The following is a 15,020-nucleotide window of genomic DNA, read 5'->3' as shown; positions in this document are numbered from 1 at the left end:
AATGAGACCAGAAGATAAACTGCTTTCAACAAGCTGCAGTAGGTAGAGGGGAACTGTCAAAAGATATACTCTCTTCCCCTAAAGGTTAAAATAATGAAGAAGACAAATGATAAGAATTCTGAACTGGTTTTGTGGACCTTTTTGACACTCCAATTTCTTTTTTATTGAGAAATACAACATTCAGCTGTGAACATGCAATGCAGACACTGTCTGTTTAATTCAAGGTACATCAACTGATAAAAACCCTTACAGAACTTGAGCTTTTCATCTTTTTCTTTCATTGTTTTAAAGGGGAATAAAAAAATAATCCATAAAAAGCAGCAGCAACAGCAGCAGCAGCAGCTAGTGTGTAGAGGGCATGGGGGCCGTTAGGCTGGGTGGGAACATTGAGTGGGAAAAGATGTGGTCCCTGCTGTCAGGACACAAGTCTGCTTGGAGAGATAAGCTGAGAACAAGTGACAAGTGAGCCTCAAGGGAAGGCTCCAAGAGTCACAAGAACAAGAATGCCAAAGACAATGTGTGCTGGAGAAATTTCTGGGGAAGCAGGTGTGGGGATCAGAGTGGTCCATGAATAATGGGATGTATATAACATCATGAAAATCAAATGCCATTTCACTATGCAGAGAGGAAAATGGAAGAAGATTCATTAAGGAAAAAAAAAGAATGAATGAAGGTATGGAGAAATGAAATTGCAAATGAAAATCATGGAATGATATTTTCTCCTATTACACAGCTTTCTCAGGGAGTCTGATTTAATCTCATGGTTTGAATAAGTGACAGTGTCTCTGTCCTGATCTCTCTGCTTATATCCATACTCAGACACAGCTGCCTTCCAGACTCCACTTGATGTCCTGCAGGTGTCTCAATCCTATCACTGCCTGGAGCACCTGACCAAACATAGTGATCATCTCCCTCATGGATCACTCTCCTTACTGTCACATCCTACCTCGACATCCCACCAGCATCTCAAACCCATGTCCAAAACAGGACTCATCATTATAGGCCCCCTGCATCTGTCACCCTGTCTATGCTGCCTCCCTCAGTATTCTCACCCAGTTGAGCATTACTCCCCAATCTCTCTAACTCCTCAAGCCAAAAGCCAGAGATTCACCTTCTTCTACTCATGTAATTCCCTCAACATTCACATCTAAGTGAGTCACCAGATCCTAAAAATGCTCTCCACTCAATCTCAAATCTGCTTACACTTCCTCATCCTCACTACTCAAACTCAAGTCCGTGTTTCTCCATAATTAGCCTCACTACCTCCAGTTTCTTTCCCTTCTACTTCAGCTCTAAACTATAGCCCAGGTGACTGATCTAAAACAAAACATGAGCTAATCACTTGGCTGTGAATCTCTTTTTGCTGTTGCCTCTTTGCTTGTAGAAGCAAAGTTTGGGCCACTTAGCACAGCTGATGAGATGTGCATGGTGGGGTGCCAACAAACCCTTCCAGCTTATCTCCTTGTACCCAACCTACTTTGCCTGTTATCATATCATATGGCTCCAACACACTAAGAAGATGTATAATTTCATGCCTTCTTATGTGTAGAGACGTACAAATTCATTCAGATAGCTTAAAGCAATGTTAATTGCAGGCCACCTGCATGCTGGACACTACTCTAAGCCCTGGAGATATGGGAGTGGACAAGACAAAGTGAAAGTTTATGCTTCAGTGAAGGAGGCAGACAAATGAAGAAACAAATACAGATGTAATGTGAGGGAGTGTTGATGATCATCCCTGGAGCTGTCAGGCACATGTGCAGGATACACAACACTCAGTTCCAGAAAGCTTCTACAAGTCTTCTGACATATGTGGAAATGACTATTCCTTGTAGAGAGTTTGCACAAAAGGAAATGATGCATCATGTTTACATTATAAACTGCCGTGTAGGAGAGGGAGTTTCTGAGAAACTGCTAAGCTAAATAATGAAGCCCAACTGTACACAAATCTTACAAGCTGAATTTCCATTCTGCCTTCTATAAACAAACACAAACAAGAGTCATGTTTCTCTCTTAACCCTTAGCATGGGAGATTGATTTCCCATTTGCTCTACTTTCCATCAATCTTCTCCACTCTGTCTCAACTATCTATCTTGGGAAAAACAATAAAAGGGCATCATTTAAAAATAGCTTGCCGAAGCATGACATAATTGTTTTCTCATTTTAATATAATGAGTCCAAAAGCCTAAGAAGACTCTAGTTCACATCACTCCTTTAAAAATAAGTTAATATTTTAGTATTCACCTTACTTGCTTTATGGTAGATTTGCCAATGGAAGATGGAAATCAAGAAAATTTGGAGAGTTTTTCTCTGCAATTTCTCCAAGGGATAGAGAAGACCTTTGGTAATCTATAATCTACAAAGTGACAACACATTGAAAATGAAACTGTCATCAACATAACTATCCCTTACCATTATCACTAAGTGAACTGAAAAGTCTATGAAATCCTGCTCTAGACCAGAAGGCAGTAAACTCACCATCAATATTTAAAAAAAAAAAAAAAAATAAACTGCCTATCTCAAATTTAAAAGGTAGCACTTTATGTATCTGAACAGCCTAAAATCAGAATGTAAGGAAAACATGCTCTTCACTGGGTGTTATGGTTTGGATACAAGGTGTGCCCAGGAGATCCTATGTGAAAGCCAGACTATTCAGAAGTGAAATGACTATATTACGAGAGCGTGACCTGATGGCTCCCTCCTAGTTTGAACAGGCAAAGTGGGTGGCACCTGTAGGCAGAAGGCCCCTTCCTCCCCTCCCCCTCTCTGCTTTCTGGCTGCCTTGAGCTTTGTTCTGCCAAGCCCATCAGCTATGGTGTTCTGCCTCACCTCAGGCCTAGAGCTGTGGAGTCAGCCCACTGTGGACTGAACCTCTGAAACTGAGCCAAAATAAACTTTTCCTCTAAGTTGTTCTTGTCAGGCATTTTGGGCAGAGCAATGAAAACCTAACTAAAGCACTGGCCAATGAACTAAGAAAAAAAAAAAAAAACACCCAAGCTTACTGGATTTACAAGTAAAACTCTTGAGGGCCTCCCTCAAAAACTCTTCCCACCCTTTTAAAAAAATACCAATCAGGGCTGGGGATGTGGCTCAAGCGGTAGCGCGCTCACCTGGCATGCGTGCGGCCCGGGTTCGATCCTCAGCACCACATACAAACAAAGATGTTGTGTCTGCCGATAACTAAAAAATAAATATTAAAAATTCTCTCTGTCTCTCACTCTCTCTTTAAAAAAAAAAATACCAATCAAAAAGAATAATAGGAGTCTTTAGTGCAACCACAGTTAAGACAGTATGGTTATCGTGTGGTTCCCATGATCACAACAGATTCCCAATATCAAATCATGAGTGAAGAGGCTCACTGCTAAAAGCCACAGAAGTAAAGCCCCTTCAAATCAATTTATAAAAGGCAGGTAAGAGTTTCAAAACTTTAAAAAAAAAAAAAATCCCTGTCATCTGATGTGGGGCAAAGAGCCTTGCAACCCCGAACACATCTTAAATCAGACTTACTCTTTTCTGTAGGATCTCGTAAAAAATTAGGGAAAGATGTCACAGCTTTGGGAAAATTTTCTGTTGAAAAATTGGCCATAGTACATGTTGGTACTTAAAAAAAAAATCACACAAATCCTTTGTAAACAGAACATTGTTCTAGAAGGAAAAACACCCTGCCCAAAGGGTCTGAGAAACCCAGCCTTAGAGCCCTGGTTGATCTCTTTTTGTTTTGTGTTTGGGTGGCCCATTAAAAACAGAGGCTGGAAGTCTCAATGAACTTCAGGTAGAAAGAAATAATAACATTTTCAAATTATGCTTAACATTTTTAACTTAAGTGTAACACTAAGAATGACAGTATTGGTTCTTGCTAAAATAAATGAACATAAACTTTAAGGTGAACATTGTATGAAAAAAATATAGACATACCCCAATTTATAGGCTTTCATTATTAAAGTTTTTCAGTCTTGTGTAACAAATATGGCAGCCTTAAGGATCACTCTCCTTTACATTCTATCAGGTGCCTACTTCCAAGTCTCACCAGGCTTTCTCCACAGAAATTAAAACTTTGCAGGAAGAGTCTGTAGGTAGTCATTAACCACAATCCTCCATGAATTCATAGGAAGAGCACTGAACATGGTATCATAGCACAGGATATGGAGCACAACTCACAGGAAGCATGGAGGGGACCAAAGATGTTACTCATGCTTCCTGAACTGCACATCTCAGAACCCTTTAATGGAGAATGAAATCTACTTGGTGGGTCATGACCAGTGATTGGAAGGTGGTGGGTGCAGTGAGAAGGAACATATCATAAATGACAGAGCACATGTCACGTAGTATGGTTGAGGGCTGTTTCATGAAACCTTTGTTTTGATTTTATTTTATTTATCATATGTGTCAACAAAGAATACATTTCTTATAGAGCACCAACTGGGCCATAAACTGACCAACTATATCTACCCAACATTCATATTGAAATCATAACCACAATGTGATAGCACTAGAGGATGTGGCCTTTGGACAGTGACTAGGTCATGAGGGCAGAGCCCTCAGGAATGGGATCAGTGTCCTAATAAAGGAAGCCTGAAACACCCTCCCTCCTTTCTTTTCCCATGTGAAGATACAATGAGAAGTAGGCAGTCTGCAGCCCAGAAGGTAGCCGTCACCAGAACCTGACCACTCTGGCAAGCTGAACTCAGACTTCCAGCCTCCAGAACTGTGAGAAATAATTTTCTGTTTTTAATAAGCTACCCAATCTATGGTAGTTTGTAACAACAGCCTGAGCTCAGACAGGTTGGTATTTCACTTTTATTTGCTGTTCAGGTATGACAGAGGAGCTGACAAAGCCACATGCAGAGATTCAATGCAAGCTTCAGCCAGGCCAATTTGCATCAACCAATCTCTACATGATGCTACAATCCTGTCCTTATTCCAATCCTAAAGACACCTAGATCATCAGAGAAAGCTCCAACTCACCCGTCCTCCACAACTGCTCTTGAAGAATTAGGTTATACTGAACTTTATATTTAGATTAAATGATATGTCTTGGGATGAGAGCAATCAGGCAAACTTGATTTTAAGTCCTGTTGTATGCTGTGGAATCCCCTTAAGCAGAAGCCACATGACTGTCCAACAATGTGCAGAGTAAGTAAAAAGTTATCCTTAAAGACAAGCATATTTTGAGGACAGCCTCCTTTGTATAACACCTCTATCTTCTTTTCTTTAAATAACTCAGTTCCCATCTCTTTGATTCACTTGTGATGACTTCCCTTTTACTTTTATAACTTTAAGTTTTTTTAAGTGAGTAATCCATACATAGGGTTCAAAGAGGTTAAAAAATGGTCTGTAATGAGAAGCCTCCCTCCCATCTCTGTGCCCCACACTCTGAGCCAGTTTACCTCCCCAGAGGTAAACAAGGACAGCAGTATCATGGGTGTCCATCCCGAAATATTTTGTATCAGAATTTGGGGGTAACATTTCTTGGGAATAAGAAGTACAGCTACCATTGCAGAAAGGCTGAGCATGACAGCTCTGTGATACAGTGGTGGTAAAGAAAATCACAGAAAGTCCATGGGCAGGATTAACAATACAAGGTGGTTCATTTGTGATCTCTATGTGTTTCCTTTCTTCATTAAAAATTTACAAAAATGACTTGGGTGCAAGTACTGGCATTCATTGACTTATTTCATCAATGAAGCTTTATATGTGTGGGTACTATGCTAACTGCTAAGGATGCACTGGAGAAGAAGCTCACAGGTGGGGACTTCACTCTCCTGATACTTAGGACCAGATGGGTCCAAATGAATCCTGCAATCAGAGCTGCTGGCCCTATCCTAGACTGGGTAGGTGGTGAAAGCCTCCTTCCAAAAGTACCCTTAGAACTGATCTGATGCATGGTCAACCAAGGTAAAGAACTCCCCAGAAGGAGTCACACATGGACTTTAGGGAGGTGCTCAGTGTGGCCGAACACAGTGAGGGGCAGAGTGGTACACCTGAGCTAGGCAGGACCCAGACTGTATGGGCCCCTGAAACCACATCAGTGATCTAGATCTTTATTTCAGGCCCACTGGGAGGCACTGAATAGTGTGAGGCAGATCTACGTGAATCTCTCTCACCAGACCAATCCCCAACCATGCACAGAATCTTTCCTCCACCTATTTCAACTGTTTTCCACTATGAGGAAGTACAGAAAGTGAATTTCAAACCATGCTTCTTTATTGACACTGCCAGCTGTGCAAAGTAACCTGAGCCTTCTCCCCAGAGCAGCCAGGTTAAGCCCACCCAAGGGGCAGAGGCAGCACCTCTTGGAAGAGCATCGCATTTTATCCCCAGCCTGTGATTGCAACACATCTCTGCTACAGTGGCCACAAACATGATGCTGGGACTGTAATAACCCTAGTGTATAACCTACTGTGGCTGGGGGCAGTAGTTTTTAGTTCCTTGTTAGAATAAATGAGTGTACCTTAGGAATTTCAAAGCACCCTAAAAACCTGGTATGTGGAGGAGTTAGGCAAGTTCCCAGAGCCACAGTGGAATTTTTGTCCTACACCTGTAAGAGCAGCTGAATGTACGTGTGAACCTGGACCTGACTACACTCCAGGGGATCCAAAGTGTCAGGCTAGGTTGCTGTTTGGAAGAACAAGTGCTCAGAGGCTGTGCAGGAGTGCAAAAGGCCATCAATGTGGAAATCCCTTGTGGCTAGAATGTTCCACGAGGGCTCAGATGGGCACAGGAGGAAAAGCTCCAGTCAGCAGAGTTTCAGGTCCTTCAAGTCATCTTAAGCATACTGGCTGCAGCATGAGTAATGGGTTACAGGAAGGTCACAGTGGATGCAGACCAGTGAGGCTCTGGCTACCATCCACCAGAGATGAGAAGCTGAGAGGGAATCTACAGAAATGATGAGAAGCAGATGGATGAGAGAGAGTCAGAAAGCAAGATCAATAGAAAATGGTGACAGATTAGATGCAAAGGATAAAAAGGATAGAGCCAAGAAAAGCTCCCAAGTTTCTCCTTGTGCGACTTGGTGGCAAGTGTACCTCCGAGCAGGGAATTTTTCAAATGCATTAGATATGGGGAGAAAAGATCAAGATTCTGGGCTTGGATGTGTAGAATGACCAGAGTTGAGAGAGAGAAAGAGAGAGAGAGAGAGAGAGAAAACACGAGAGAGCCAGTCAGCCAAACAGACACATTTAGGTTGGAGACATAAGTTTTATATTCACTTACAATGCTCTTTTTCATATTCTTATTCCAAAGTTCCTATTTGAGACACTGGTACATAAGAGCAAAGGAGTGTGGGCTTTAAAACGACAAAACCCAGGACTAGAACCTTAGCATCATCCCTACTGGCTCTGGGCTCTGAGCAAGTTGCTAACTGACTTGGTTTCCATTTCCCTATCTATGGTGGGGGGGGGATGCTACAGCCCACCTTGCAGGCACATGGAGAAAATAAAACTAAAACCATTTGAGAAGTGCTTCAAATGGAGTGAGTTCTCAACAAAATCAATCTCCTTAAAAGGACCACATTTGTATTTGATTTTTGGCATACTCCTTAGCACCTGGTATTGCCTTAGCTAAAAGACTCATCAACATCTAGTGTATTGAACTGATTTGAAATACTCTGAGAACTGTCAGAAAACCACTGTTTTTCCTCCTAAACACAACCATGAGCTCTGAGAACCTTTCCTCCCACCTGGGCATCCTATTCAAACAAAATCCAAACATACATCTTTTCATGGGGCTTACCCTCATCACCCACATTCCCTGAATCATCTCCCAATCCTGGGGTATGCACCTCTTGGCAGAGCCAGTGGCTATCAGAACCTTTTCCATATACTATCTGAAGTTCTAGTCACCCAATCCAGTCACAAGAAATTGTTCTCTTGTGATCCACATGGTTCTAAGAAAAGCCAAGACTGGCAGAAAGAGAATTTTTCATTTTTTCTCTGGTATTTCTGATAAGCTGCCAGATGGCATCTTCTTTGCACACCTCGAGATTCATTTGAGAATACGGAACACTCCAGAAGTCAACACTCTGAACATCGGGTTTAACGTTTACTGCCAATATTGAGCATGTATCAGACTCACATGGAGTCTGTTGACACTCAGATGGCTGAACTTCATCCTCAGAGTTTCTGATTCAGCTGGTTTGGGGTAGAGTAAGGGAATTTGTTTGTAGTTCTGACAAACTCCCAAGTGATGCTGATACTGTTGGTCCAAGGACCACACTTTGAGAACCATAGTCTTGGCTTCTCCCAAGATAGGGGACTATTGATAATATCTAATGTTTAAAGAAAAAACAGCTGAGATTAGCAAACTTTACATAAGATATCACAGAATTTTCTTTGTATATTGTCCATGATGTCTTCATTTGGAATCACATGTATGTTTATGATTTATGTATAGGTAGCACCCATTTTAAACATTTTGGAAAGTTTAAGTCAATGTTTGGTCATTTCTACTCTGTTTTCCAACATTCACGTCAGAGTACATGAAGGAATTGCTCTTTAAATAAGGAGAACACTTCACTCATAAGCATGCCAAAATTTATTCACATAAACAAGTGTTTCTTCCTGCTGGAAGTCTGGGTCACCATTCTAAGACAGAGAATTAGAATCTCAAACATTCAAATACTGTCTTCATAGCTGAATGAAATAAGCTTTAGTGACTGTGGTGGTAGTCCACTTTATCTTGGCAGGATAGATGAGACTTGCTCTGTTTTTAAAATATTTACCGAGCACCTACTATGTGCCAGCCACTAGTAAAACAGTGTTAAAGAGCCATGACCTCTGTCCTCAAAGACTGTGTAATTTGGGGTTCAGTGTGAGTATGGGCATAAGTCACAGAAAAAGACGTGAACTACACAAACATCTAAGTATTCATTGTGACAAGTGAACAAAACTCATGAGGAAGGTCCCCTCTAAGGTTATATGATTGAAGAAGACCTAGGAGGACATGATACATTTTTTGGTGGGGACGGGTACTAGTGATTGAACTCAGGGACACTCGACCACTAAGCCTCATCCCTAGCCCTATTTTGTATTTTACTTAGAGTTGCTTAGCACCTCACTTTTGCTGAGGCTGGCTTTGAACTAATAATCCTCCTGCCTCAGCCTCCCAAGCAGCTCAGATTACAGGCATGTACCACTGTGCCTGGCTAGGACATGATACTTAAACTGATTAACTTAGAGGACTTTCAAGTCCATTCTTGTCTGTATTATCCTGAGCCAAACTCACTATTCAAGTCTCTCTCAGTGCTTTAAAAACATGTTTACTATGTTTAAAGGAAGAATAGACAAATTTTGTACATTACTCTTCTGCTAAAAAAAGAGAAATAAATAAAAATGATTCCTAGTTGAGTTAGCTTTAAAAAATTGGATTCTATCAAACGCCTACTGTTAATAATTCTAAAAATGAAAGGCCAGGCATAGTGCATGTAGCTTGGGAGGCTAAGGCAGAAGGATTCCGAGTTCAAAACAAGCCCTTGGCAACTTAGCGAGACTTTGTCTCTAAATCAAATATAAAAAAGAGATGGGGATGTGGCTCAGTGGTTAAGTGCCCCTGGGTTCAATCCCCAATACCCAAAATAAACTACTAAACTAGTATCTATCAGCCTCCCTAATATTTCTAAAATGGTTCAGAAAAGATTAAAATCATTAGAACATCCCAAGATTTCGAAGAGTGCTATTAATCTAGATGAATTACTCAGTATATTTATTAAATCCTCACCATTTGCCAGACGTAGTGCTAAGTTCCAAGAATATAAATATAAATAAAACATGATGCCTAACCTTTCACACTGACAAATATTTGCCAAATACCTATGATGTTCTGACTACTCCCTCAAGGAGGTTACAGTATTTCTTTTCATTTTCTAACTGCTGTTTTTGTTTCCTTCTTATTACCAAATGCTAAGACCATGTGATTTTGAATGCGGGCACAATTTTTAAAGGAAAGTGGAGAAAAGCATGTATTAAATGTTAAAAACCCATCATGCAATATGTTGAATCTATTGCATTTCTTATGCTAGTCTATCCACAAAGTAAAGAAACATATTCTTATGGCCCCCATAATATTCTCCTCCCTAGACTCCTAGCTCCACATTACTGAGTAGAGAAGGCTTAGATGTCACCTTTTTCCTCACAAAAGAGATGAACTTTCTATGCTCCTGTTTCTGAACTTTAGTTCTAGTTCAAGGTAATCATGCTTCTTGAGATTCCAGTCCTGGCAATTTCAGTCCTTGCCTGACTGTCCCCGAGAAGACATGCAACCTATTTTTTTAGAGGAGGAGCAATTCTAAACAATGCTTTGTATTTCATTGCAATTTCATAACTGACTTTATAAACAACATTAGGGAAAATGAGTCTCAAGAACTCATTGTTCACCAATTGCGTAAACTCCCCCCAAACTACCTGCCCATTGTCTACTCGGTCCCACAAACAGTACAGAAGAAGGCTACACAGAGAAGGCACACTTCCTGAGGTTGCTCATTCAAGTGTGGGCTTAACTCCAAATGACAAGAGCAAGACAATGTTTGCTCATGGAACAAGCAACCATGTCCCAGTCATCATGTTTCAAATCTTTCCAAAGTAACCTAATTTGAGTAGAATTCATGTGATTTCCTGGGTGAACATCTCCTTTCCAGATTTCTGGTAAAACTCTACACAAGATGATAACATCGAGAAGAAATGTACAAAAATCAACCCTGTTTCACTAGCCTCATCTTTTATTTTGAAAGGATTTGGCTTAAAAAATTCTTTGACAATGGCTGCTAATTGTTTATGACACAGTACTTAGAAAAATTTCATCAATAAGTTAAGCTTAAAGCTGATTTGTTGCAAAGGAGGAGAAAAACCTAAATAAACACATGCCAGGTTCTCCCCCACCACCACCACCAATTTCCCTGGCATTTAGAAGAAACACATCCTGCTCCATAGATAAGACCACAAATGAACAGCTGAGCTACATAATGTACAGTTCTAACTGGGCAGCTTCTAAAAAAATAAAAGGACTCCTTCCAGCTCGAGGGAGTGGACTTTATACAAAGAGAAAATATTTCCACAACAAATAAATTTAGGACTTGCTGTTTCACAGAATAACTCTAAGGCTCTAGCCATAGGGGGAAAAAATCAGTTTTCCAGGATATTAAATGTTCTGACTCACCATTTAACAAAAGTACAAGCAAAATGCAAATGCAAATTAAATGGATACATATTTATGACTTTACTGGCTGGATGACAGGGCCACCTTTTGCTTCTGGCTTTATTTACCAGGAAGAGAAACTTAGAAAACCAGCATACATTTATGATTCTATACAAACAATTCCCTCTCTTCAAGCACTTGCTCAGCAAAGTATTAATTCTGAGTCTGCTAATATATGTAAGAGAATCATAGTGAATAGACAAGAATGGGCAAACATTTTCTCCTTAATGGTATTTAAATGGACGAGCAATTTAAAAATATGAGGGCTAACTCACTTAAAAATATAATAATTCTCTAAATATTACTAGCAAACTGCAGTTTTCTGCTAACCTCTATGATTTCTACAAGTGAACAATGTGCCTTCACCATAGAGCTCCTGGCACAGCTCTGAATACAAATCTCCTTAGGAATTTCATAATGACCCTGACCCCTCCCACTATCATTCCTGTGACCACCAGCAAGTCAGTTTAGCTCCTAAGTTTCAATCCTCTTACTTATGAAAGATGTGTCTCTAAACTTGTGACAATTTGAATTTTTTTATCAGAAGGGAATATACCTCAATCCCTTATATAAATGGAGTTAAAATTTCCCATCTATTGTATTCCTTGTCATCATTCTTCCCGACATTAAACAAACAAACAAACAAAACTCACCACTTTTCTGTACAAAGGAAGGAGGGGTGGGAAGAGAAGAGGATTCTTAAAGGGAACAGAAACGAGGTTGTTTTTATTAGGTTTCCCCTCTGAAACCACAAACTAGTATTAGCATCTGCTGAAATTTATGCAATGTCACATATAAAAAAGAGCAGTTGGTACCTTCATCTCAAGGTATGCCCTTTCATAAAATGGCACAAGTCAATGTTCTATTTTAGCCAGCTATACATTACCAACAACAAGAGGAGAGAGGCAAACAAAAGAACATGATACAGATGCATGAGTCTACTGCATATAGGGAGAAAGGAAAACTCTTCTTTATGCGATGAACTCAGGAAAGAGAACAATGGGCTCCTGTATCTGCTTCAGAAGACACACCTCTTGTAGGTAAACTATCCTAGGTGCTGGGAATTTATACGATGAGATGCTGTCTATGTTTTACAGCATATATTTTCCTTATGAATGATTTCATTCACCTCCTTCATTTATTCAACAGAGCTATTTTGTGGGTACTTACTATATGCAGGTTCCAAATCTTAAAAGAAAAGCCGGAGCTTACTTTTGGAATATTCAACCAACATGCATCTTAGAGCTCATTGGCCCACCAATATTTTCAAGTCAAATAAAAGTACTGATCAACATAGATACTAAGCTAAAGCACACCTCTATTTTTCTTTCCCATCATCAAGTGGGATGTGGTGTAAGTAGGGAAGAGTAAATTAAAGGTGGAATAAATTAGTTATATCCCTTAGTTGATAGAGGGTAAAAAACTTTGGATTCCCCTAAAAGAAACCTTACCATTAGCTTACAAATACATTGGTCAACGTTATAGAATCCTAAAACTAGAAAAAGAAACATAATTTAATATGAACCTTTTGTTTTATGAGAGACTTGAGACTTGGAGGTAAAATGATCTAAATGTAGTACTAGAGCTGGAACCTGGGTCAGCAGCTGGCAAGTTTAACAGTCTCTGGTGCACTACAGGATCCAAGATGTATCTCATCGTAATAGAAGTGGAACAAGGGAAGAAAACAAAAGAATTCATGAGCCATCAGGAGATGAGTTCTTGCCTTGTAAATTCCACAAAATTAGACGAGGCACCACGGAAAACTCCCACCACTTTTCTAAACCTCAGTTTCCTCATTTGTAAAACGTGAACAGTTACTCAGAGTGAGACTGTACAGACCACAAAAAAAGGCAGAAGTACAGAGGTGCACTGGGTTATGACAGCAAACCTGGCTGTGACTCTAAGACCAACTACTTGTTACAGTGATAAATTCCTTAATCTGATTTTTCCTCCCATTTCTCCTGTAAATATGTGGTTAATAATCTTTGCCCTATCTTCCTGGGAAATGGAATGGGAATAATGAAAAACATTTTAAAATTGCAAGACAGAGATGTGAAAGTAAGATATAATAATTAAATCTTTAAAGTCTTCTTAATTTGGACATAAATGTAATGTGGTTTTTATCCTTCAGTTCTCTGCAGTTTTCCTTCCCTACTAAGACATGATCACACATCAGGCTCAGATATAGCACCTTTCTCATCAACTCTTATAAGCCTCCGATCACATAAAGGGACGAGACCCTTTCCTCAGCTGAGATGCTACAGGACACTTGAGGCTCAGTCTACTGCTGGCTTGGACCTGGATGGGAAAGGGTTATTCCAAGGGTTCCTTTCAGCTGGGAATGCTCTGACAAGCTTCCATGAACACTATTTACTTCATCACATTAGAATCCTCATGAAACCACTCCTTTGACTTTTCTCCACTCCAACAACTGACTGCAAAACACTCCAGCCTCCCCACCGAAAACAAGGGGGTAAGTCTCTGGATGGATGCGCCTCTTCATGAGACAAAAGGGGTTTCCCAAACCAACGCTGAGAGTACTGATATGGGTCCACTTCTTCCTTGCACAAGATTAACACATTCTTTGTCTCCCTCACACCATCCCCTGAGGATCATTCACCTTAGATCCAGGGTACCAAGCAGGCAGAGAATGTCATCAAGTAGTAATGGTAAGGGGTGTTGTTTTTGGTCTGCCACACTCTCCCTTTCAAAGCGTCAGAGTAACTAGTATTTCCTTGTTCGGAGCTCTGATTTCAGTAGAATAGATGAAAAATTCATCAACCTACCCAAACAACTTCTCCAGAACAGGTTTCTACCCAATCATACTGGGCACCAGGGACGAGCGAGCTGGGGGCGGGGTGGGGGGGGGTGATGAAATGACAACATGCTCATCTGTAGAGATGAAAGATAAGCAGACATTTGTTGTCTTCTCTTCTGGCGACTCTTGGAACCGGCATGGCACACCAAATCCAGGCACTCTCCCTCCTCATTGCCCCACACTCCTGCCCCCCGCCCCAGATGTTGAAGCGTCCTGTTGACCGGCTGAGGAAGAGAGCTGGAAAACGCAGAAGTCGCACCTGTTCAATCCGGCTCCGGAGCCAGAAATGACCAGAACACCGACTCACAGGCCCCTCTTGAGATCCCAGGGCAACCTAACAAGTTCGCCTCTGTTTGGTACCAGGGGAGAGCGGTGGAGACACCTTTCCTTCTGCTGCCAAAACTCTGCAGGTTCCCCGAAGAAGGGAAAGGGGCTCCAGATTAAGTGAGCCCAGAGTGATGACCAAGTGTCACTGCGGCCTGGGGGACCCGGGGGACCAGTCAGTGGGTACCAGCGGGGAGCGCGCAGCTGTGGCCCCCAAGAAACCAAGGTCCCGCTTCGGTGGCCACGGGCGCCCCCTCCACGTCGCCTTCAGCACAACGCAGATTGGCGAAGTGACACGGTAGAGACCGGTCAGGTCTTACCAGAAACACTGAGCCCCCGAGCGCTAGCCGCTCGGGAGAGTCTAGGGGGGAGGGGCCGGGGACGCGCAGGAAACTTACCTCACCCGGGCAGCCTCAGTGAGCCTCTGCCGTTGAGACCAGTTGCGCCACAGCCTCCAAGTTATCGGGATGTTGTTGCTTTCCCCGGGCGAAGGGAGAGCGTCGCAGGCGAGGAGCTGGAGGGTCGGCGGGGTGGGGACCGGCAGGTGCCGGGGCCGGAGTCGCGCGGCCAAACTCGCCCCGGACGCGCCTCGGCGGGGGCGCGCGGCTGCGAGTGTGCAATGCGCGCGCGCCGCGGCGAGTGTGTGTTTGTGTATGTGTGTCCCCGCTTTCCCCTTCCTTCCCTGCCAGTC

At 41.8% G+C, this 15,020-nt stretch overlaps 1 protein-coding gene across 1 annotated transcript in view; it reads right to left on the bottom strand.

The window, feature by feature from the left end:
• The window catches only part of Pip5k1b (phosphatidylinositol-4-phosphate 5-kinase type 1 beta), a 285,854-nt gene extending 271,060 nt beyond the window's left edge, over nt 1–14,794 (bottom strand). Inside the window, exon 1 of the mRNA XM_076843452.2 lies at nt 14,728–14,794. The gene's annotated coding sequence lies outside the window, so the exon portion shown is untranslated. The remainder of the gene's footprint in view (nt 1–14,727) is intronic.
• Nucleotides 14,795–15,020: the final 226 nt, after the last annotated feature.

The sequence above is a fragment of the Callospermophilus lateralis genome, chromosome 2 (genome assembly GCF_048772815.1).
Source record: "Callospermophilus lateralis isolate mCalLat2 chromosome 2, mCalLat2.hap1, whole genome shotgun sequence".
NCBI lineage: Eukaryota > Metazoa > Chordata > Mammalia > Rodentia > Sciuridae > Callospermophilus > Callospermophilus lateralis.
Note: the sequence above shows the minus strand (reverse complement) of the source record. Positions and strands in the feature narration are given on the sequence as shown.